Raw genomic sequence first — 22,749 nt, 5'->3', positions numbered from 1 at the left:
ACTGAACTGAAGAATCCCTCTCATAACCTTCACATCAAATTCAGCTTGTTAGAAAGAAGGGGATGAGATAAAGGGATGAGAAGAGAGAAAATCCTTAATCTCCTTATAGGCAGAGAGTTTCTATCAAGTACTGAAGTGGGGAAGGGATGTGTATGTCATATAGAGAAAAATCTGTTGTGAAATTGGCATTAAGAGACATCATGGCCATACGTAAAGTTTTAAGTTTGCCTGTGACTCTGCTCCCCTTCCTGTAGGATATTGTTCCTGTAACAAGCTAGTCAGTGAAAAACAGCAGCTTATTGACACTTTTTAAATGCATGGTAATAGAGGAATGAGAAGAAAATAGTTTGCGTGGTCCAAGCCAACTCTCATATTTCAAAAGAAAAACAAAAATTATATAACTTCCAATACCTCATCCAAATCCTCTCAGCTCAGTTTCTCAAATAAAGGTACATGGTCCTTTCAAAGACCGATTTGAAATACTTCACTTTGATTGGCCTGTTTCCATCAAGAAAGGTTCACAGAATACATCTTCTGACTATGCAATGTCCACATGAGATAAATTAGAATGCTTATGAAACTCACCATTTTGAAGGAGTTGGACACCATATGGTTTGTTATTCCTGCATCCAGATGCACCTGAATAGTGATCAGCTGAATTCTTCCCCTCTGCCACCCTTAACATGAAGAAAAGTCAATTCCTTCTCAGCTCTATGACCTTCTCTCTTCCCTGAATCTTATCCCGTTGTCTTCTTGTATCTTCACTCTTTATCTTCTTTCTGGCTTCCTCCATTCTCCAAAGCAGCCACTACCCTCTTTTCTCTGCCAGTGTGATTAAGGGATGAAATCCAATTGACACACGATATTTCAATGAAGTCCATATTGATTGCCTGGTAACAAATAACAAAATATAAACAATGCAGTCATCTTACCTTCTAGAGAAGTTAGGTCATTCATTAAGTTTCAGTGGACTATGAGCTATGCCTCTCCAAATGTCTGCAGTTACTTCAATTCTCAATGTTAGAAAGAAAATAAATCTTTAAGGCTGGCCTTGCATGAAAGCCACTGACCCCTTCGATGTGATATGGGACCCTAGAAGGGGTTGGGGGAAGATGGCAGGGGTCTGAAAGATGAAAGAATAAATGCTGTAGAATCAGAGAGCTACTAGAAACTTCAAGAGGTCACTTGACCCAACTGCTTACATTTTACAGACGAAAACATACAGTGCCATAGACTTTTAAGAGGTTGTTCAAGATCACCATGCTAGCTAGAAGTTGCCAAGAGTTAATTCTCTGATGCAACAATATTTTAGCTTATTTTTTATTTATACTACTTCTATTTTTAAAAGGGGAGTCATACTATTAATACCACACCAATCATATGCTATATGGCACATAACCAAATTCTTTTTTCTTTTACCCTAAAATTAATAACTAGACCTCATTTTTACCTACTTCATATCTTACCATTCTCTCTTTTCTGGAATACATGTGACCTACTAATCTCGTTTCATCTCCTTGGTTTGGCGAATTTGGAAGTGACTTCTGGCCCCACCCTGGGCTCTGACCTTGTACCTGATATTCATTCAGTCTCTTCTTAAACGTTTATCTCAACATACAATGCTCCAAAGTGTTTCCATTCTCTATCTTCTCAACTTTGTTCCTCCATTCACTGCCTAGTTCAGTTCAGCTGCTCAGTCATGTCCAACTCTTTGTGACCCCATGAACCATGGCAACGCTAGGACTCCCTGTCTATCACCAACTCCCGGAGTCCACTCAAACCCATGTCTATTGTGTTGGTGATGCCATCCAATCATCTCATCCTCTGTTGTCCCCTTCTCCTCCTGCCCTCAATCTTTCCCAGCATCAAGGTCTTTTCAAATGAGTCAGCTCTCTGCATCAGTTGGCCAAAGTATTGGAGTTTCAGCTTCAACATCAGTCCCTCCAATGAACACCTAGGACTAATCTCCTTTAGGATGGACTGGTTGGATCTCCTTACAGTCCAAGGGACTCTCAAGAGTCTTCTCCAACACCACAGTTCAAAAGCATCAATTCTTCAGCGCTCAGCTTTCTTTATAGTCCAACTCTCACATCCATACACGACTATTGGAAAAACCATAGTCTTCACTAGATGGACATTTGTCAGCAAAGTAATGTCTCTGCTTTTTAATATGCTGTCTAGGTTGGTCATAACTTTCCTTCCAAGGAGCAAGCATCTTTTAATTTCATGGCTGCAATCAACATCCGCAGTGATTTTAGGGTACTCAGAAATAAGTTAGATAGAGCCTTGCTTCTCTCCCAATCCCTGTCTGAGCTTGCAGAAATCCCATAGGATGGATGCTACATTTGAAAGGATTCAGGAGACAAATGATCACCATGGATTCCTTGCACTGGGTACAACTCCTGGATTACAGATTCCTCATAACAAGGACCTCTACCCAGAAGCCCTAGTGTAAGTCTGCACATCAACAACTCTGACCCCAGAACCAATGCAATGGAGACTCACAAAAATCTGAGTTACCACACCCTCAACAACCAATATTCCCTCAAAAATGTAACCCAGTTTTTCCTGGTGGTACAGAGGATAAGAATTTGCCTGCCAATGCAGGGGACACAGGTTCAATGCCTGGTCCAGGAAGATTCCACAGGCCTCTGAGCAACAAACCCTTGTGTGCCACAGCTACTGAAACTCGTCCGCCGACAGCCTATGCTCTGCAACAAGAGAAGCCACCACAACATGTGGCCTGCACACTGCAGCTAGAGAGTAGCCCTCGCTTGCCTCAACTAGAGAAAGCCCAGGTGCAGCAACAAAGACCCAGCACAACCACAAGTAAATATATAAATAATCTTTACTTACAAATATATATATATAAATCTCCATAAGCTATCTCAGGCTATGACTGACTCTAAAGGAACTGAAGTGCGTTTACCTACAGGGGTCTCTCCAGAAGGCATCTGGGACCAGGTGTCTCTGCCATACTGGAGCCCACTATACTTCACCTTTCTAGTGTCCTTCCTCCCGTGTCTGAAGCCCCATTGTGGTCTAATCTCTCCTATGCGTCCACCATTAGAGCTACTCTGTGCTGCCCCACCTTCATGCCTTCCCTAACAATCCTTTGCTACAGGATCTCTCCTCATTGTCAATCACTCCTCAGACACATCTACAACTGTGTCCCTCAGAATTTCTCTAGATTCAAAAGATTAAAGTCAGTCACCCCAGTCTCTTTTACTCTTTCATTTCTCTCACTCGTCTACCCTCCCTATACCGGCTTTTCATTTAACCAGATCCACCAATCTGATAACCTTCTCAAGTTTCTCCCAGTTAACCCTTTCAGACTCACTTCCTTCCCTATCTGGCATATTGCTCTAAACAATAAAAAGCACAGTACACCACTCCTGGGCAATCTTGTCCATTTCTATTGGAGAAGACAGTACCAGATATTTTGTCTCCAACCCAGATCTCCTTCTTAAACTCTAGGTTGAGGCATTAAAGTAACTGGCCTTTTCATAGACACCAGAAACTCAACATTTTCATAACGGACACAGACTATTTTCCCAATAGTCTTGTTTTCCTGAAACAGAGAGAGCTTCTTGCATCCAGTAGGGAGAGAACTACTTCCATCAATACAATGACAACTGCCTGCCTGTTGAATAACCTAAACAGAAAATCCAAATCATAAAGTATGCTTCATGACTGCTTTCCCCTGCTACTGATACCTTAAGAATGCATAGACTTAGACCTTTAGGCAGTTATTTAACAAAAACTATTAAGTAGGGCTGCTTTCAGACAACAGTGATAAAATTAACCCAAAAGATTGCAGCTCTAAAAGCTACCCACTGTCTTGAACATGTTGTTTGGTTAGCCACATGTTGTTTGGTTAGTGGGTCTTTCCACTGTGAATGCTGATAGATTTGCTCTCATATGATCTGATAAACTTCCTTCAACTCTTTAGTCTGGTATTTCAGATACAGCTTGCCTATCATCTTTGCTCTTTGAATAGTTTTTGTTCAATTATCCAGTCCAAGCCACACCTTCCTTCTAAGTAATTTTTCTCTTGTCTGGTGACCAACCTAAGAAATCAATTTGTTGTTATTTGGTTGCTCAGTCATGTCTGACTCTTTGCAACCCCATGGACTGCAGCACACCAGGCATCCCAGTCCATCACCATCTCCTAGAGCTTGCTCAAACTCATGTCCATCAAGTCAGTGATGCCATCCAATCATCTCATCCTCTGTCATCCCCTTCTCCTCCTGCCTTCCATCTTTCCCAGCATCAGGGTCTTTTCTAATGAGTCAGCTCTTTGCATCACATGGCCAAAGTATTGGAGCTTCAGCTTCAGCATCAGTCCTTACAATGAATATTCAGGATTCATTTCCTTAGGATTGACTGGTTGGATCTCCTTGCAGTCCAAGGGACTCTCAAGAGTCTTCAAAAGCGTTAATTCTTTGGTGCTAAGCCTTCCTTGTGGTTCAACTCTCACATCCATACATGACTACTGGAAAAACCATAGATTTAACTATATGGATCTTTGTCAGCAAGGTAATGGTTGCAAGTTTGTAACTAATTTAATCTTTACTTATTCTTTGCCTGAGTCCTTCACTAGAATGGAAGTTCTGTAAAGTCAATAATATTTTTATTCACCAAGTTGTTTTTTTTTTTATTTTAAAATCTTTAATTCTTACATGCATTCCCAAACATGAAGCCCCCTCCCACCTCCCTCCCCATAACATCTCTCTGGGTCATCCCCATGCACCAGCCCCAAGCATGCTGCACCCTGCGTCAGACATAGACTGGCAATTCGATTCTTACATGGTAGTATACATGTTAGAATGCCATTCTCCCAAATCATCCCACCCTCTCCCTCTCCCTCTGAGTCCAAAAGTCCGTTATACACATCTGTGTCTCCTTTGCTGTCTTGCATACAGGGTCGTCATTGCCATCTTTCTAAATTCTGTATATATGTGTTAGTATACTGTATTGGTGTTTTTCTTTCTGGCTTACTTCACTCTGTATAATCGGCTCCAGTTTCATCCATCTCATCAGAACTGATTCAAATGAATTCTTTTTAACAGCTGAGTAATACTCCATTGTGTATATGTACCACAGCTTTCTTATCCATTCATCTGCTGATGGACATCTAGGTCGTTTCCATGTCCTGGCTATTATAAACAGTGCTGCGATGAACATTGGGGTACATGTGTCTCTTTCAATTCTGGTTTCCTCAGTGTGTGTATGCCCAACAGTGGGATTGCTGGGTCATAAGGTAGTTCTATTTGCAATTTTTTAAGGAATCTCCACACTGTTCTCCATAGTGGCTGTACTAGTTTGCATTCCCACCAACAGTGTAGGAGGGTTCCCTTTTCTCCACACCCTCTCCAGCATTTATTGCTTGCAGATTTTTGGATCGCAGCCATTATTCACCAAGTTTTTATCTTCAGTGCTTGTAACAGTAGTTGGTATATAGTATGTGGCCAAAATAAATATTTGTTGAGTACATGGAAAGAAGCGAGATGGCTTTCAGGCTTGTAGATGGTGACTGATAGTTGGAAAAGAATAATAGGATGGGACTTTAGACCTTTAGCAGCTTAAAACTAAAAAAAAAAAAAATTAAAATAAGAAATATTGGGAAGGAAAAAGTCAAAGTATAGATATCTATGGTGTTGTAAAGAGTTGGACATGACTGAAATATGTAGGACAAGTTTCTGCCCAGAGGCAGAGACCTAAAGGAAACTAAATGATTAAAAGGCTCAGGAAAATCATGGCTACCTAGGACTTCAAAATAGAAGTAACTCTCTGACCATAGTGATAATAAGATTTAGAAAGGACTTTCACATGAACAAGATCAGACATGAGCTTTTTCGGGAAGGGGGATTTGGAGGAGAGCACCTTTTTGTTTCAGCACCAAAGATAAACTCTGAGACGTGTTCTTGTCAGAGGAACTGAGATTATCATGGACTTTTTCAACCTCATATCCTGCATAGACAATTGCATGTCCTTTTCTTTCCTCTAGTCTTTAGGACATGGGAGAACTTTTTCCTTGTCTCAGCTTCCCCCTATTTCCTTATAGATAGGGTTCTGCTGATGATTCAGTTTCTCTTGCTAGCCTTCCTCAAGATCTCTATTATCTATAAACTTGGCCATTTCCTTCTCTCCTAAATGTATTCACCTAATATTACACAGCATCCACACAGAAGAAGGAAATGAAAACCCACTCCAGTATTCTTGCCTGGAGAATCCCATGGACAGATGAGCCTGGCAGGTTACAGTCCATAGGGTCGCAAGAGTTGGATACAACTTAGCAACTTCACCACCACCACAACCACACAGCATCCACGCAAAACACTGCCCTAATTTTTATCCTCCTCTTTGAGGTCAAGCTTATAGAAGGAGCAGATATGCCTCCTGTATACTATTTTTCTTTCAGGTCCCATCACTCAATAGAAACCCCCTCTAGTAATACCAACAAAACCCCTTAATTGTCAAATGCAAAGAGCTATTTTCAATGCTTATCTAATTCATTATGCTATCACATTGTTTCCCAAAGAGAATTCCTTGGGTTCTAGTTCTTTGTGCTATTATTCAGACTAGTTATGTAAGAAAAACAGGGAGAGATTTAAGGTCAAATAAGCTTTGGAAACATTACACTAGAAATTAAAATGCATAGGTTTCTTAACATCAAAACTTTTCAAAGACATTAATACGCTAAATTGTTGTGTGATTCTGCAAGAGAAGTAAGTAGACTTCAGCATTTCTCTCACTTGGTTGCCCACAGAATCTTTTTCCAAGTAGTATTTCATGGGAGGATTATTCCTTGGAATAGCCTTTGGGAAATACTTCTTATTCTTTGACATAGGTGACCATTACTTTCAATATTTTTTCCTCCTCAGATTCTATGATATGCTGTTTCTGCTCTCTTCTTTCTGTTCTCACACTTTGCTTCCTCTAGTCAACCCTTAAACTTTAGTTTTTACCTTGCTTTTGTCCTAGGTCTCTTTCTACCTATGTTCTTTTTGAAAATGAAAATGTTAGTTGCTTAGTCGTGTGCAACTCTTTCCAACTCCACAGACTGTACCAGGCTTCTCTAGCTACAGGCTTCTCTGTCTGTGGGATTTTATAGGCCAGAATATTGGAGTGGATAGCCATTCCCTTTTTCAGGGGATCTTCACAATGAACCTGGGTCTCCTGAATTGCAGGCAGCTTCTTTACCGTGGATGATCTCATTTGCCATCTTGATTTTAGTACTTACTATGAAATGATGATCCTCAAATCTATAACTAAGATCTCTCCACTGCATTTTCCACATGCCATACAAGGTCTCCTTAACATTTCCACTTGAATATATTCCCAATTATCTCTAACTCAGCATGTGCAAAGTTTTCCCCAAAACCCCAATCCTTTTCTTGTGTTTCCTATCGCATTGAGAAGTACCACTAGTCATTAAATCATCTAAGTTAGAAATCATCTAAGATTTTCCTGCCTTGCTCTTCACATATTCAGTTCAGTTCAGTTGCTCAGTCTTGTCTGACTCTTTGCGACCCCATGAATCACAGCACGCCAGGCCTCCCTGTCCATCACCAACTACCGGAGTTCATTCAGACTCATGTCCATCAAGTCAGTGATGCCATCCAGCCATCTCACCCTCTGTTGTCCCCTCCTCCTCCTGCCCTCAATCCCTCCCAGCATCAGAGTCTTTTCCAATGAGTCAACTCTTTGCATGAGGTGGCCAAAGTATTGGTGTTTCAGCTTTAGCATCAGCCCTTCCAATGAATACCCAGGACTGATCTCCTTTAGAATGGACTGGTTGGATCTCCTTGCAGTCCAAGGGACTCTCAAGAGTCTTCTCCAACAACACAGTTCAAAAGCATCAATTCTTTGGTGCTCAGCTTTCTTCACAGTCCAACTCTCACATCCATACATGACTACTGGAAAAACCATAACCTTGACTAGATGGACCTTTGTTGGCAAAGTAATGTCTCTGCTTTTCAATATGCTATCTAGGTTGGTCATAACTTTTCTTCCAAGGAGTAAGCATCTTTTAATTTCATGGCTGCAATCACCATCTGCAGTGATTTTGGAGCCCCCAAAAATAAAGTCTGACACTGTTTCCACTGTTTCCCCATCTATTTCCACTGTTTCCCCATCTATTTCCCATGAAATGATGTTATCAACCATCAAATCCTGTAGATATTCAAACTGTCTTAATTCTACTGATATCTAACCTATTCAAATTTCTCCATTTATTGAGCAAATATTTACACACTGAGAACTAACTCTATAGGCTTCCCAGGTGGTGCAATGGCAAAGAATCTACCTGCCAAGGCAGAAGACATGAGTTTGATCCCTGGGTCGGGAAGATTCCCTGGAGAAGGCAACACTCCAGCATTCTTGCCTGGGAAAATCCCATGAGCAGAGGAGCTAATGGGCTACAGTCCATGGGATCTCAAGAGTTGGACATGACTAAGCAACTGACCATGCATACACTAACTACACTCCAGTCACAAGTCTAAGTGCTTTGGACACAGTATCTAACAAAATAGATACCTTATACCAAAGGACCTATATTTTGGTAGTGAAAACATAAACCATATATAGGTGTTAAAGGTTGAATGTGACTCCCTCAAATTCACATATTGCAGGCTTAGCCTCCCAGTATCTCAGAATGTGACTCTATTTGGAGTTAGGATCTTAATAGAGGTAATTTAGTTAAAATAAAGTCATTGATGTGGGCCTTAATTGACTGGTGTCCTTATAAGAGGAGGAGTTTAAGGCACAGACATACAGAGGGAAGACTATGTGAAGAAATATGGAAAAGATGGCCATCCACAAGTCAAGGAGAGAAAAAGAAGAAATCAACCGTACTGACACCTTGATCTTGGACTTCTAGTCTACAGAATTGTGAGAAAATAACTTTGTTGTTTAAGCTGCCAATCTCTACTACTTTGTTTTGGCAGCCCTGGCAAATTAATCCATCATGTAAACAAATTTTTAAAAATATCAATGATTAAAATTGTTGTGAAGGAAATAAAACAGAGATTTGATAGCAAAGTCAGATGCTCAGAGACAGGGACCAACCAGCCTAGCACATTCTGGGGTGAGTAGGATGAGAGAGAAAAATCTGAGCTAGAAGGTCAAGGTGACAGGAGATGAGGGAGAGAGAGGCAGGACCAGATCCCAAAATAGACCTTTTACCTGTTTTTCTACTTCAGGTTTTCATCTTTTTTGCATTGTTTTTAGGATAATTTAAATATTAATTGTACTCACTGTCTAACTATAATAGCAGTCAACCTAGCCATTTAAGAAGTCCTTTTTGTTACTTTAAGATTGTCATGCGAGTGTATGTTCCTCGGCTCTTTGTCTCATCACAACAAAGATTTGGAGCGACGGACATTAAAGCCCTCGGCGTGTCACAGCTCTCAGGTCTTGGACAAACCGTGTTATAGCTCTTAGGCAAATCAGTGTTACAGCTCTATTTTATTTAAAAGATAGCAGGAGAATCCATCCTCAAAGCGTGAGGACATGCCAACCCAAAGACTTGAAGGGAAGAGAGTGGAGGAGCACGTGGGGGAGGGGGAGAGAGGGAGGGAGGGAGAGAGAAAGAGTGCATGCATGTGGTAGAGAAAGCGCTTTGGCTCCTCCTTTTATATGTTTCCCTACCCCTGGGCCTGCCCTATGCAAATTGGGCTTAGCCAGGAGTGCTGTTTGTTCTACCTGACATCTTCACTCTGGTTCTCAGACCTTCTTTTGTTCTATTTTCACGGGCTTTTCCCTTCCTTGTCTTTTAGCCACTGCCATTTTGGACTCCTTTTCCCTATTCTACCTACCTAACAAGATTATAGAAATATCTATAATGCTGGAAACCAGGATGGGCTAATCCTGGTCTCCAACTCTTCTCTGGGTTGTCATCATTGAGTAAATTCAGGGTATGCCAAATAGGAAGTAAATGTTTATTCATGAAGCCCAATAACTCCCATAGTAATGAACTTCCTGCTAAAACATTCACTGTGGACCTGAGGTCAAAATGGGACTTTCTTAAGTCCAGAGCTTGGGAGAGTCAATCAAGTTTGTTAAGATGACATAAATTGTTACCCAGCTACTTCACAGGCACATCAACAGTAGGACAGAGAAACCCAAGAAAGCCCAGGAGAGTAAAGTTATGTCTGTGCCTGCTTCCAGAGGGCAAACGCCAGCGCTGACCCTGGTACAGCTCTCATACAGAAGGAGGAAGAGGAAGGAGCACACTGTTCTTACCTACTCACGTTGCAGTCAGTGCAGGAGAAAGCAGAAACTCTGTTCCTCTACTCTCTAAGACACTGGACCCAGGCCAGAGGACATCAGACTCTTCCCCATAAGACTAGCTATTCCTTCTCCCTTGGAGACAAGCACGTAAGAGGTGGAAAGAAACACAGAAACCCCCTTGCATGCACTTCCCAGAAAGGATGGAAGGGTTGATGGAACTTCCTTTCCACGGGGGCCACAGAAGAATATGAAGTGGGGAGTAAGAGAGTCTTCCGCTAGAATCCACCTAAGTTTTCTGTTAATAATTTCAGAAATCATCACACTTCCAGGTTTCGTATTAATAAATAAACATGCACGCACATTCACCCCATGCCTCCGTAAACTCAGGTTACATGGTAGGCTGAGGCTGATGGGTGGGAAAAGGTTGTGAGCCATCCTGAAGGACTATTTTCTGAGCTAGAAATTTAGCTATTTTAAAAGACTGTGTTTCACATGATACATCACAGGCCCTCTGAATTTGCTTGAAACTTACGTAGAGGTAGGTCTATTTCATTCTTCAGCAGCCAAGGCAAAAATAGCAACAGCAGCAGAAACAGCAGGTTTCTATAGATCCTCTACTGGGCACAAGTTGTAGGGTGCTGGGTAGAAAAGAGTGTAAAGTTCTGTTCTTAACTTCAAGGTCTAGTCAGGGAAGTCACTGTGCTTGGGACTTGCCTTGTTTATAGTTTTCTCTTCTAGATTTTTATACCAGCAAACCTACTGGACTTGAGGACAAAAGGAAAGGACGCAGGGAAAGTTTCCAATTATCTGGTGCACAGATATAACTAAAACTCACATGGTAGGCACAATTCTAAGGAAGTTCCCCACCCTGAGATTCACCTCCTGGCTATTAAACTCTGATCTAGGCACTGCTATGAAGAGATTTTGTAGACGGAATTAAGTTCACTCATCAGCTGAGCTTCCCCTGGAGGAGGAAGCCACCTACTCCAGTATTCTTGCCTGGAGAATCCCGTGGACAGAGGAGCCTGGAGGGCTTCAGTCCATAAGGTCACAACATGACTGAAGCATAGCACATCAGTTGAGCTTAAAATAGGAAGATGACCCTGGATTATCTGGGTAGGCCCAACATAATCACATGAGTTGTTAAAAGCAGAAGTGGAGGCAGAGGATTCAGAGAGGTGTGGCTGAAGAGGTGAGTGGAGGCCAGATGAGGCAGAAGGGGAAGGTCAAAGGGGTTAGAAGCATGAGGACTCAACCCACATGGTTGCTGGCTTTGAAGATGGAGGAAGGGGGCCAAGAGTCAGGGAATATTGGTGGCCTCTAGAAACTAGTAACATACTCTGACCAATTGCAAACAAGGAAACAGATCCTTCAGGCCAACATGCAACTGGACCTGGCCAAATCCTGAATGAGCCTGGAAGCAAGCTCCAGACCCTTGTTGATGCCTTATCTCAGTCCTACGAGACTGTCTTGGATGCTGTGACTGGATCTCTGTGCTTCAGAACTACAAGATAATAAGTGGGTGCTAAACTGCTAGATTTGTGATAACTTTTAACAGCAACAATAAAAAACTGATATAGTCCAAGAAAGTTATTCTGTTATGAGGCTAACAAAGAGAAGCTAATCAGAAAAGGGAGCAAAGAAGATTGTGTATCCCTTTGCAAAATGTTATTTAAATAGCACTGAGTAATGCTGGGAAAGACTGAAGGCAGAAGGAGAAGGGGACAACAGAGAACAAGATGTTGGGATGGCTTCACTGACTCGATGGACATGAGTTTGAGCAAATTCTGGAAGTTGGTGATGGACAGGAAAGCCTGGCGTGCTGCAGTCCAGGGGGTTGCAAAGAGTCGGACATGACTGAGTGACTGAACTTAACTGAATTCATTACAATTTCTCTTTGCATTCTAAAGAAATGCTCACTTTTGTACCTAATTTTATTTTCCTCATTTTGTATACTACTTTATATAAGTTTCTTGTTGTCCACACTTGGATCTTCTCCAGCAAAGATGAATGTTCATGTAACAGACTTCTTTCTCCCATATTCTTGGATTCAAGAACAGTTTTGGTAGAGGGCTGGGATGCAGAGGAGGTGGGAGGGAGGTCCAAGAGGGAGGAGATACGTATACATATAGCTGATACACTTCATTGTGCAGCAGAAACACAACACTGTGAAGCACTTATACTCCAATAAAAATAAAGAGCACTGAGTTTCTTAGTTGATACTCTTGTCTTTCTTTTAAGAAGTAAGGCTCTTTCTGGACTCAACACTAGGGAAGGATGTATTTTCAAAAAATTTAAGTTAAGCAAATTCCCACTAGCATCCTATCCTACACCTTTTAAAAAATAACAGGATACCTATTAAGACCAAAAATGAGAAGGGTGTACCTTGAGGATTTTGATAGCTGATGTTATTATTCTTTCAAACATTCCAGTTCCCCTTTCTGTAGTGTTCTTCCCTGCAGGATTATATGTCACCCTCCATGACATCAGGCTTAACCGTATAAGCTTTGGTCCATCAAATGCAAGCGGAAGTTATGCTTGTCGCTTACAAGCAGAAGTTTAAGAGCCAGCATGAAGTTCACTGGGTACCACTTCCCTCTTCCATGATCCTGGCAATGCCCCCAGATAGAGGCTGCGTCATCATTCTGGGTCTCACAATGAAGATATGGAGCAAGAGCCTCAACTGACCAGTGATGGAAATGTAAATTGAGTAAGAAATAAACCTTTATTGATAGGAGCCTCTTGGATTTGGAGGTCATTTTTTATCACAGTATAATTGAGCCAAGCTGACTGATGTAGGTGTAGTCCTAGAAATGTCAATCCCTTTAAAGTCTAGGAGTCAGCAAGCAAGTCCGTCTGAAGCAAACCTTTCTGTTCAGGGTGGGTCAATATAAAAGGTTCCTCTTGCTTATGCAAAAATAAGCTGGATGACATTGTCTGGGTTAGGGGTGTGGCAAATTGCCTTGAGTAATATGTGTACTAGTTAAAGAAGGATAGACTCTTCTATGATAACAATTAGACCCCTAAATCTCAAGACTTCATAAAAGAAAGACGTATTTCTCATGCTCCCAAGAGATCGTGCAGACTGACTACTTTCCTATTAATAGGTGACTTTCCTCTAAGCAGTGACTCAGGGCTCAGGCTATTCCCTACTCATGGCTTTACCATCTTGGAATCCTTTACTTTCAGCCATGCAGATAAAGGAAGGGCACGTGGAAAGGTTTTATGGCAAAACATGGGGACAATAGGACACGTGGGCCCACATTCTCTGTGTGTTTCTCATCACAGTTTCCACCTTGAAGCAAGGAAGGCTGGAAAATAAAGTCTTCCTATGTGAACGGGAGGAAAGTGGCTTTATGAATTATATTTTGTCCACCACAATGAAGCACTCTTTTCATAGGAGAAAAGTATTAAAGAGATGTTGAATTTTCTGTGGCTTTAAAAGAGTGCTACCATTTGGGTGATAATGGTCACCAGAAAAGGTGGAGAATATTGACTCTCTTTTCACTGTAGTTGGAGAAGAAAATAGCAACCCACTCCAGTACTCCTGCCTGGAAAATTCCATGGATGGAGGAGGAGCCTGGTAGGCTACAGTCCTTGGGTCACAAAGAGTCAGACATGACTGAGTGACTTCACTTTCTTTCACTGTAGTTATTAGAACCCAACTAAACCTCTCAGTGTTGGTCAGTTTCTGCCCCTAGTTGTCTGTGTGAACCAAAAGAACCTTCTGCTAGAGCCATATGGGAGCCAACAGAAGCCAAGTGCAGATGAAGGACCGCTGCATAAAATCAGGTGTCTGGGCCACCGAGGGTACCACCACTGCTGTGGACAAGCCCTGCTGGAGAGAGGTGCAAGACTGGTCTTCCACAGTCCCCAGTGGTGGTAAGCAAGGAGCTGACCAGACCCCAGATCTATTTTTATATAGCGTTAACCCTGAAGTTACTAGGCAATTTAAGTAGCAGAACCTCAAGAGAAATTTTGGCTTCCTTGCTGAGAAAATGTGTAGCAGTTCAAACAAATAGTTAAAGAGCAAAAACATGTCTCATGTTTGAATAACAAGTTTGTTGAGCAATTCATTCCAATTAACTGAAGAGAAAGATGATAGGAAAATACTAAAGAGAGGAAGGAGAGCTTCAGAATGGAAGAAAGTGAACATGAAAAAGTAAGTGATTCATTTATATTAATTTTGGCTTTTCTGGGATTTCCCTGGAGGTCCAATGGTTAAGACTTCACCTCTCAATGCAGGGGGTGCGAGTTCGTTTCCTGGTCATAGAGCTAAGATCCCACATGCCTGGCAGCCAAAAAAACAAAAAATCAGAACATAAACAATGGAAGCAATATTGTAACTAATTAAATAAAGATTTTTAAAATAGTCCATCAAAAAGAAATCTTAAAAAAATTTTTTTTCCTTTAATCAATAACCCCCAGCCCTGCAACAGTGCAAGCCAGGGAGGTTAGCTGGCCAGGACAGCAATTACTGAGAGAGGGATGGTTTTCTGTAATTCTCAAGTGATTCTACTTTAGAAATTCAGAGTCTAGAGAACAGAGCAGCGTTTCTGCTCTGTGTATTGAGTCACGGCAGGGGTAAGAGGATACCCTTCCAGTGTGTACTTAAAGCACTGTGGGGGTGTTTGATCTAACTTCTTACATAAACAGGATCTACATGTGAGAACACTTTCAAAGTGTGTGCGTGGAGCTGCGCTAGAGACACAGCAGCAGGTGGGCAGCCAGCCAACCACTCACACAGGACTGGAACTGACAACGTTCTGAAGCCTATGGGCTCCTTGCAACCCCCCCACTTGCTCAGCCCACTCAAACACAAACTTAATGAGGTGCCTCTCACCTGTGGGCTGCCCCTACGCAAACCCCAACTGCACATCTGATCTAATCTCCAGAGGCCTTTCATATAGAGAACACACTTGCTCAAACACCCCTCCCTCATGGGAAAATGGCATCTCTGCTGAACAGCACAATTTTCTCTTGGGAACTCTCAAATCATCTGCTCTCACTAAAACGATGGAATCATGGACTTGTTAAGAAAGCCAGCTGCCATCTCTGTCTGTTCATCAAATCAACTGTTTGACTCAATGGATCTATGAGTATTGTGACTACCCTGTTCTACCCCAGGCCCTCATCTGCCCATGATGGACAGCAATTTGAGTGTCTTTGGCCTCCAAACTCCCAACTCTTACCTTTTCCTGGTATCCCAGGGTTTCCTGTTCAGCTGAATAGATGCCAACCTCTCTCACAGCCGCCTCTATCCTTATGATCATTACTCTGCTCAGAACACATTGACCACTTGGCAGTGGGTCCTTGCTCCCACCAGAGCTAAGAGACCAGCCATTGGCAGCTACAAATCTCGCCACTGTGACTTCTACTTCCGAACTCTTGTCATTAACAATTTATTATCCCAGCAGCTCAGAGTCAATCCCCAAAGAAGGCCCAGTATTTTAATTCACAGAGTTCTTTACCAAAGAACCAGGAACATGTTTCCCAACTTGCAGCCAGGATGCAGAGAGCAGCACCATTTTGAGATCAATTCCAAAGTGATCTTCCTCGACACCCTTGGTAAATAGCGTCCCTTTGGGCTTCCCTGTTGGCTCAATGGTAAAGAATCTGCCTACAATGCAGGAGACCCAGGTTCAGTCCCTGGGTTGGGAAGATCCCCTGGAGAAGGGAATGGCTATCCACTTCTGTATTCTTGCCTAGGGAATTCAATGGATAGAGGAGCCTGGTGGGCTATAGTCCATGAGGTCGCAGAGTCAGACATGACTGAGCGATTAACACTTAGCACTTTACATTGTCCCAGGCACTGTTCTAAGCCCTAGGGATGAACAGATGAATAAGACACTATCCTTGTCCTAAAAGAGTTCTCTGCTTCTGTGTTGCTCTTGCCTAAACTTGGTAGGCATTCGTGCCAAAAAGCAGGCAACTTCTCGAGCAAGCATGGTATTATAGATGCTGTAGATTACAGCACAAAGTAAGGACAGTTCTTGGTAAACCATAATTGTTGGAAAGAACCAAGGAATTCCCCAGCTGGGATTAGGGGTAGCACCTTCTGAAGCCTTACTGTGGATTCTTTTGATTGAGTCTAAAGGAAAGGGAAAAACAGACTGTTCATTTGGTTATTTGGTTTTCCCTTCTAACAAGCTGCCAGATCATTACTTTCATGAAGCATTTGCTGTCCCAAGGCAACTATGCTTTCTGTGAAGTACCCTAGAAAGTGATAAATCTAACTGCAAACAAAATAAGAATCTCATGAAAAAAAGGCAAAAAAAAAAAAAGCTGAAATAATCACATTGTGTTAGCAAGCAAGTATATAACCTAAAACAACAAAAGTTGAAAGCAAAATCATTTATTAAGTTAATAACATGCAAAAGATTTAAAGTAGTTTAGTCCTGACAATGCCCTGGGGTTCTTTGTTACAAAAAACACCTAGGTTCTTTAGAAATTTCCCAAGATCAACAACAGAACCAAGAAGAAAACCTCACTTTTATCATTTATGCATATTATAAATCTGGGAAATACTAAAGGGTGAACTGGATATAAAACCTTTCACATCTCTTCCTTCCTCCCATCTTCTAAAGATATAGGTTTATGGAAATAAGCATGTTTGGAAGGATGTGGCTGTGGGTGGATTTGAGTAACCCTGAAGGTTGTTTGTTTTTCTGAAGGCATCTGAATATGCCAGTGTTTTCCTAAACATAATGAGAATCAAGAAGAGCCGATCCATGTGAATGCATGGCAAAACCCACAATACTGTAATTAGCCTCCAATTAAAATAAATAAACTAATTTAAAAAAATTTTAAAGAGTTATTAATATAGCTAGGGGGAAAGAGGGTGGTACTGATCAATACTGGCAAGACAAATAGATTTCTCAAGCCTATGAAATGTCCTTGAACTACTGATCTTTGGAATTCAGCTACAGGTCACCCCATTGTCCTACTTAGAACTTATCTACTGCTACTAAATGATTCTCCCTAGACAATATGGGCTCTCTGTTAGGTCATATCTAAGCTTCCCCTATTATGGTTGCTTTGTTCCCTCACCACAGGTTTCTTCCATTTAATACAGAACACCCTACCTTCTATTATAAGATAAAGGTCAGAGTCAAAACCAAAAAGTTTCACAAAAACAATAACTGCCTTGTTCCCCACAACCTCTATCTACCCCATAACCTCCCCAAAGGAAAAAAAATGCAAGAAGGGAGCTTGGTTTGAATGGAAATTGATTAAACTTTTTTTTCCAGTTTCAACACTATTAAAAAAAAAAAACTCTTGGTTTCTAGTGACCTTTTAAATACAGAATAATTAAATGCTGAAATTGAAAAACTTTAACTTATAGGTGAAAAACCTAAATTTAAAAGTCACCTAACAATGTTGCCAACTCTTATTTATGGGGCCATCCAAGACCCTGAAAATGCAAAGATTTCTTGCCTGCTACTGGTTTTGTCATACTTTGCCAGGGATGCTGATGCATTTTAAATTATGAAAGAACTATAGCCAGACACCTGGATCTATGCTGAACACAATGCATATGTTACACACACACACACACACACACACACACACAATCAGATTCTGCTGCCCACGCTTAGGGATAAAATATTTTTTAACTACTCAAATAAAATGGCACAGGTACCTAAGCTTCAAACTGAGGTAATTTTTCATCCATAGAACAGAGATAAATAATTTCTATTTCCTAACTACTCTGCAGCCTGATTCTCCTTACTCTCAACTACCTGACTCTCACCACCTGTGGCAATCAGTCACAAGACTGCCAAGACTGGCTTGCTCATACTAAATACCAACTTCCTATTTTTATTTAGCTTTAAGCTAAATCACCACTAGAAATTGTCATGTGTAACAGAAGATTAATGACAATTTCGGAGGTAGTCCAGCAAAGCTGGGAACCATGTAGAAATAAGCGTCACTCCTGTTCCAAAGTCCCTTGATTACTTCCACTACATACCAAGGATTTCCTCAGCCCCCTACTGGATAGCCCCTCCATCTGTGTCCCCTCTCTCCCAGGCTACCCACAGATCAGGCTATCCCCTCACTTGGTTTTTCAGAGTAATTCACCTTTCCCTTTCTTTTCCCCTCTCTCCCCAGGATAGTCACCAAAAAGGCCTGCAAGGTAATTTTTCTGATACTGTTTACTTAAGATAGACTTCTGCTATGCCAGGGAGGTTAGAGGTGGCTGTAGCTGGTTTTTGCTTTGAATGACATTCTTTTCCCTTTTTCACCACACACATATACCCACAAGCATTAAAAATATGTATGTGTGTGTGTGTGTGTATGTTAAACATATATTCAGCTATTAAAGATATTGTCCTTGACAAGTAGAATTTAACAAGTGAAAGTCGCTCAGTCGTGTCTGACTCTTTGTAACTCCATGGATAGTCCATGAAATTCTCCAGGCCAGAATACTGGATTTGGTGGCCTTCCCCTTCTCCAAGGGATCTTCCCAACCTAGGTCTCCCACATTGTAGGCAAATTCTTTACCAGCTAAGCCACAAGGGAAGCCCAAGAATACTGGAGTAAATAGCCTATCCCTTCTCCAGTGGATCTTCCTGACCCAGGAATCGAACCGGGGTCTCCTGCACTGCAGGCGGATTCTTTACCAAATGAGCTATTAGGGAAGAGAATTTAACAAAGTTGGGAGCTTTTCTTTTCCTATAGTGGGTGTATGTGTATATTGTGTAAGACTATTTTTAATGATTAGGTCCTATTTTACAATTAAATAAGGAAAAACATTGTTAATAGAAACCAAAATCTTGGAGTAATCCTTCTTCTTTGGTTTCCCCACATCCTATCCATCTGTAAGGCCACCTCCAAAATGGTACACCTCATCCACTTCTTTCTCCGCTGGCACTCTAGTTTGCAACCCACCACTTCTAACCCGGATACCACAGTAGTCTCCTAATATGTCTCCACGGTTTCACTCTTACAATTCATTCTCTGAATAGCAGAGAGATTTTTAAAGCATGCCCCAACTCCTCCCTTTGAAGGCTTAAAATTCTTTGAAAGGCTTCCTAAGAAAACCCAAACCCCTTCCCAAGGCATTGCAGGACCTAGCAGTCGCCTCCTCTCTACCCTCACCTCCAGCCACACTCCCTCTTGTTCACTGTGCTCTAAGCATGTTAACTGGAGCACAAAATTCATTCCTTGCTTACCCTGCTTCTTGGGGCTGGTTTCTTCCCTACATGTCTTAGCTTCAATGGCACCTCCTTAGCAGGTCCTCCCAAAGCACACTGTCTGAAATAAGTCATGCCGTTATTCTGTATCAAGGTACTAATAACAACCTCTGACTTACTTGATTACTCATTTATCTGTATCTCCAATGGGAGGTAAGTCCCCTGGGGCAAAGACCACATTTGTTTTGTTCTCTGTTGTATCCTCTGCAGACTAATATAACACGTGGCTAAGAGCCATGTATGGATGAGTAAATGAATGAATCGCCTTCTCTTTGGAAGTTGTGCTAGGAACTTTACATATAGGCATAAAAATGTGACTTGAACTTTTCAGGATCTTACCCTCAAACAGGAGGAATAAGACTTGTGAATAAATAATGACAAAATGTTGTAAGAACTCAGAAGAGGAAAAAATACTTTTAATAGTTAAGACAATCAAAGGCTTTGTAGATGAGTGGGAAGTTGAGATGATGGATACTGAGGGATGGGTAAGCTCTCAAAGGATGGAAATTTCAATATTGCACATAGAATGAGGAAAGATACAAATGCATAAAACACAAAACACACCCGGGAGATGATATGGAGCTGTTTTACTAGAGGAGGTTTGTGTAGTGTGGATTAAGTGGGGAAAGGCAAATTGGGGTCAGATTTTTGAAAATCATGAATACAAGAATAGAAAGTTTAAACTTTCAGTTTTTCAAAAGAATATTGACATGATCAAAGTAAATTTAAGCCAAGGGAACCTTGTAGTGGCATATAAGACCAATTAGAAGGTATGTCATGTATTAGGGTTTCCCAGGTGGTGCTAGTGGTAAAGAAGCTGCCTGCCAATGCAGGAGACACTAGACAAACAGGTTTGATCCCTGGATCAGAAAGACCCTCTGGAGAAAGGAAAGGCTACCCACCCCAGTATTCTAGCCTGGGGTATTCCATGGACAGAGGAGCCTGATGGGTTATGTTTCACGGAATTGCAAAAAGTCGGACATGACTGAAGTGACTACACACGCATGCCATAAAAGGGTATCACATACTGGATGGGTTTCACAACAGAAATTTGTTTCTTCAGAGTTGTAGAGGCTCAGAGTCCAAGGTCAAGGCTTTGGCAGGTTTGGCTGCCTTCCTGCTGTGTCCTCTTATGGTTGCTCTCTGTGCATACAAGGGATGGGCGCTCTCTGTGTGTTCTGCTGCTGCTGCTGCTGCTGCTGCTGCTAAGTTGCTTCAGTTGTGCCCGACTCTATGTGACCCCATAGACGGCAGCCCACTAGGCTCCCCCATACCTGGGATTCTCCAGGCAAGAACACTGGAGTGGGTTGCCATTTCCTTCTCCAATGCATGAAAGTGAAAAGTGAAAGTGAAGTTGCTCAGTCATGCCCGACTCTTAGCAACCCCATGGACTACAGCCCACCAGGCTCCTCCATCCATGGGATTTTCTAGGCAAGAGTACTGGAGTGGGTTGCCATTGCCTTCTCCCTGTGTGTTCTAATCTCCTCTTATTAGGACATCAGTCCCACTAGATTGGGGCCCACCCTAATGAAATCATTTTAACTTAGTCACTTCCTTAAAGGCCTTGTTTCCAAAGGCAGTCACATTCTTCAGTTCAGTTCAGTCACTCAGTCATGTCCAACTCTTTGCGACCCCATGAATCGCAGCAAGCCAGGCCTCCCTGTCCATCACCAACTCCCGGAGTTCACTCAGACTCACGTCCATTGAGTCAGTGATGCCATCCAGCCATCTCATCCTCTGTCGTCCCCTTCTCCTCCTGCCCCCAATCCCTGCCAGCATCAGAGTCTTTTCTAATGAGTCAACTCTTCACATGAGGTGGCCAAAGTACTGGAGTTTCAGCTTTAGCATCATTCCCTCCAAAGAAATCCCAGGGCTGATCTCCTTCAGAATGGGCTGGTTGGATCTCCTTGCAGTCCAAGGGACTCTCAAGAGTCTTCTCCAACACCACAGCTCAAAAGCATCAATTCTTCACATTCTTAGGTGCTAGGTATTAGGACCTCAATATACAAATTTTAAGGGGAAAATAATTATGCATGAAGTGAAGTGAAAGTCACTCAACTGTGTCCCATTCTTTGTGACCCTATGGACTATACAATCCATGGAATTCTCCAGGCTGGAATACTGGAGTGGGTAGCGTTCCCTTCTCCAGGGAATCTTCCCAACCCAGGTATCGAACCCAGGTCTCCCACATTGCAGGCAGATTCTTTACCAGCTGAGCCACAAGGAATTGTCCATAGCAGAAGGTAAGGGAGAGGGGATAATATGGGGGATTGAATGTCAAGACGTCTCATCTTTCCTTTCTTAATGTCATGAGGACCCCTCCCCCTCTTCCCTTGTTGATCATGAGGAAATTTTGGAGAGGTCTTGGGTATATTCAAATAGAAAAGAAACCCTATAAGTTTTTTTGTATGAAAGCAAAGTTTTTTTATTTTACTGTTAATTTTTTTTAATTGGAAGATAATTGCTTTATAATGTGTTGATTTCTGCCATAGAACAATGTTAATCAGCCTGAAGTATGGTTGTCACAGAGCACCTATAATTTTGATGTAAAGAAATCAAAGATGATGGTTTCTGATTAGTAAACATTCTCCTCCTTCCCTCGTACAATGAAATTCTTACAAAAGTTGAAGTCGAATTTTTAAATTCTAAATCTTTATAAGAAGACACTGAGGGAAAATAAGCTTTCCATGGCCTAGTATCAGGAATGATTACTTTCCTCTTACTTTCCTACCACGGATTGACTGTTACCTAGGGAATCCTATAAATTTTGTAAACAATCATGTTGACTTTTCTGTTTAGTTCCTAGACAGGCCCAACTCCAACAAACGTAGTGAAATTTATAGCATAAATGTTATGTTCTAAGTTCACTCCTGGATTCATCTAGTATCCCCCACACTTTTTCCCCCAGTGTCTCATTGTCTTATGCATTTACATTTTTTTTCATTCTGTAAGATTTCTAAAGTAGTCTTTGCACCCTGGTTGGTTATTTTCTTTAAAATAAGCATTGAATTTTTTAAGGCAAAAATCTGACATTAAATTTAGTAATTTTATTTCATAATGGAAGTCTTGCAAATTTTGGTTCTCACTACATGCTTGTCCATAGCCATAAAACTAACAGTAAATTGGTAGGAACAAAGTGGGAGAGAGGAAAAAGTGAAGATTTTCCTATTCTAGGAACCTGTGTCTAATAGTCAGATTCTTTCCCACTCCTCAGAGCAGCTGGTTTCTATAGTGTCCAATGATCCCCAGCTACTGACTCCAGTCATGCTATAAATCTCCTCTCTTCATAGTTCCTCACTATCAAGCCTGTGTTCAT

General features: G+C 41.6%; 1 long non-coding RNA gene across 1 annotated transcript in view; it reads right to left on the bottom strand.

The window, feature by feature from the left end:
* LOC138416482 (uncharacterized) overlaps positions 1-22,749 on the bottom strand; it is a 135,518-nt gene that overhangs the window by 71,320 nt on the left and 41,449 nt on the right. The window contains exon 2 of the long non-coding RNA XR_011247693.1: positions 586-890. This is a non-coding gene — a long non-coding RNA (uncharacterized lncRNA). The remainder of the gene's footprint in view (positions 1-585; positions 891-22,749) is intronic.

The sequence above is a fragment of the Ovis canadensis genome, chromosome 12 (genome assembly GCF_042477335.2).
Source record: "Ovis canadensis isolate MfBH-ARS-UI-01 breed Bighorn chromosome 12, ARS-UI_OviCan_v2, whole genome shotgun sequence".
Classification (NCBI taxonomy): Eukaryota; Metazoa; Chordata; class Mammalia; order Artiodactyla; family Bovidae; genus Ovis; species Ovis canadensis.
Note: the sequence above shows the minus strand (reverse complement) of the source record. Positions and strands in the feature narration are given on the sequence as shown.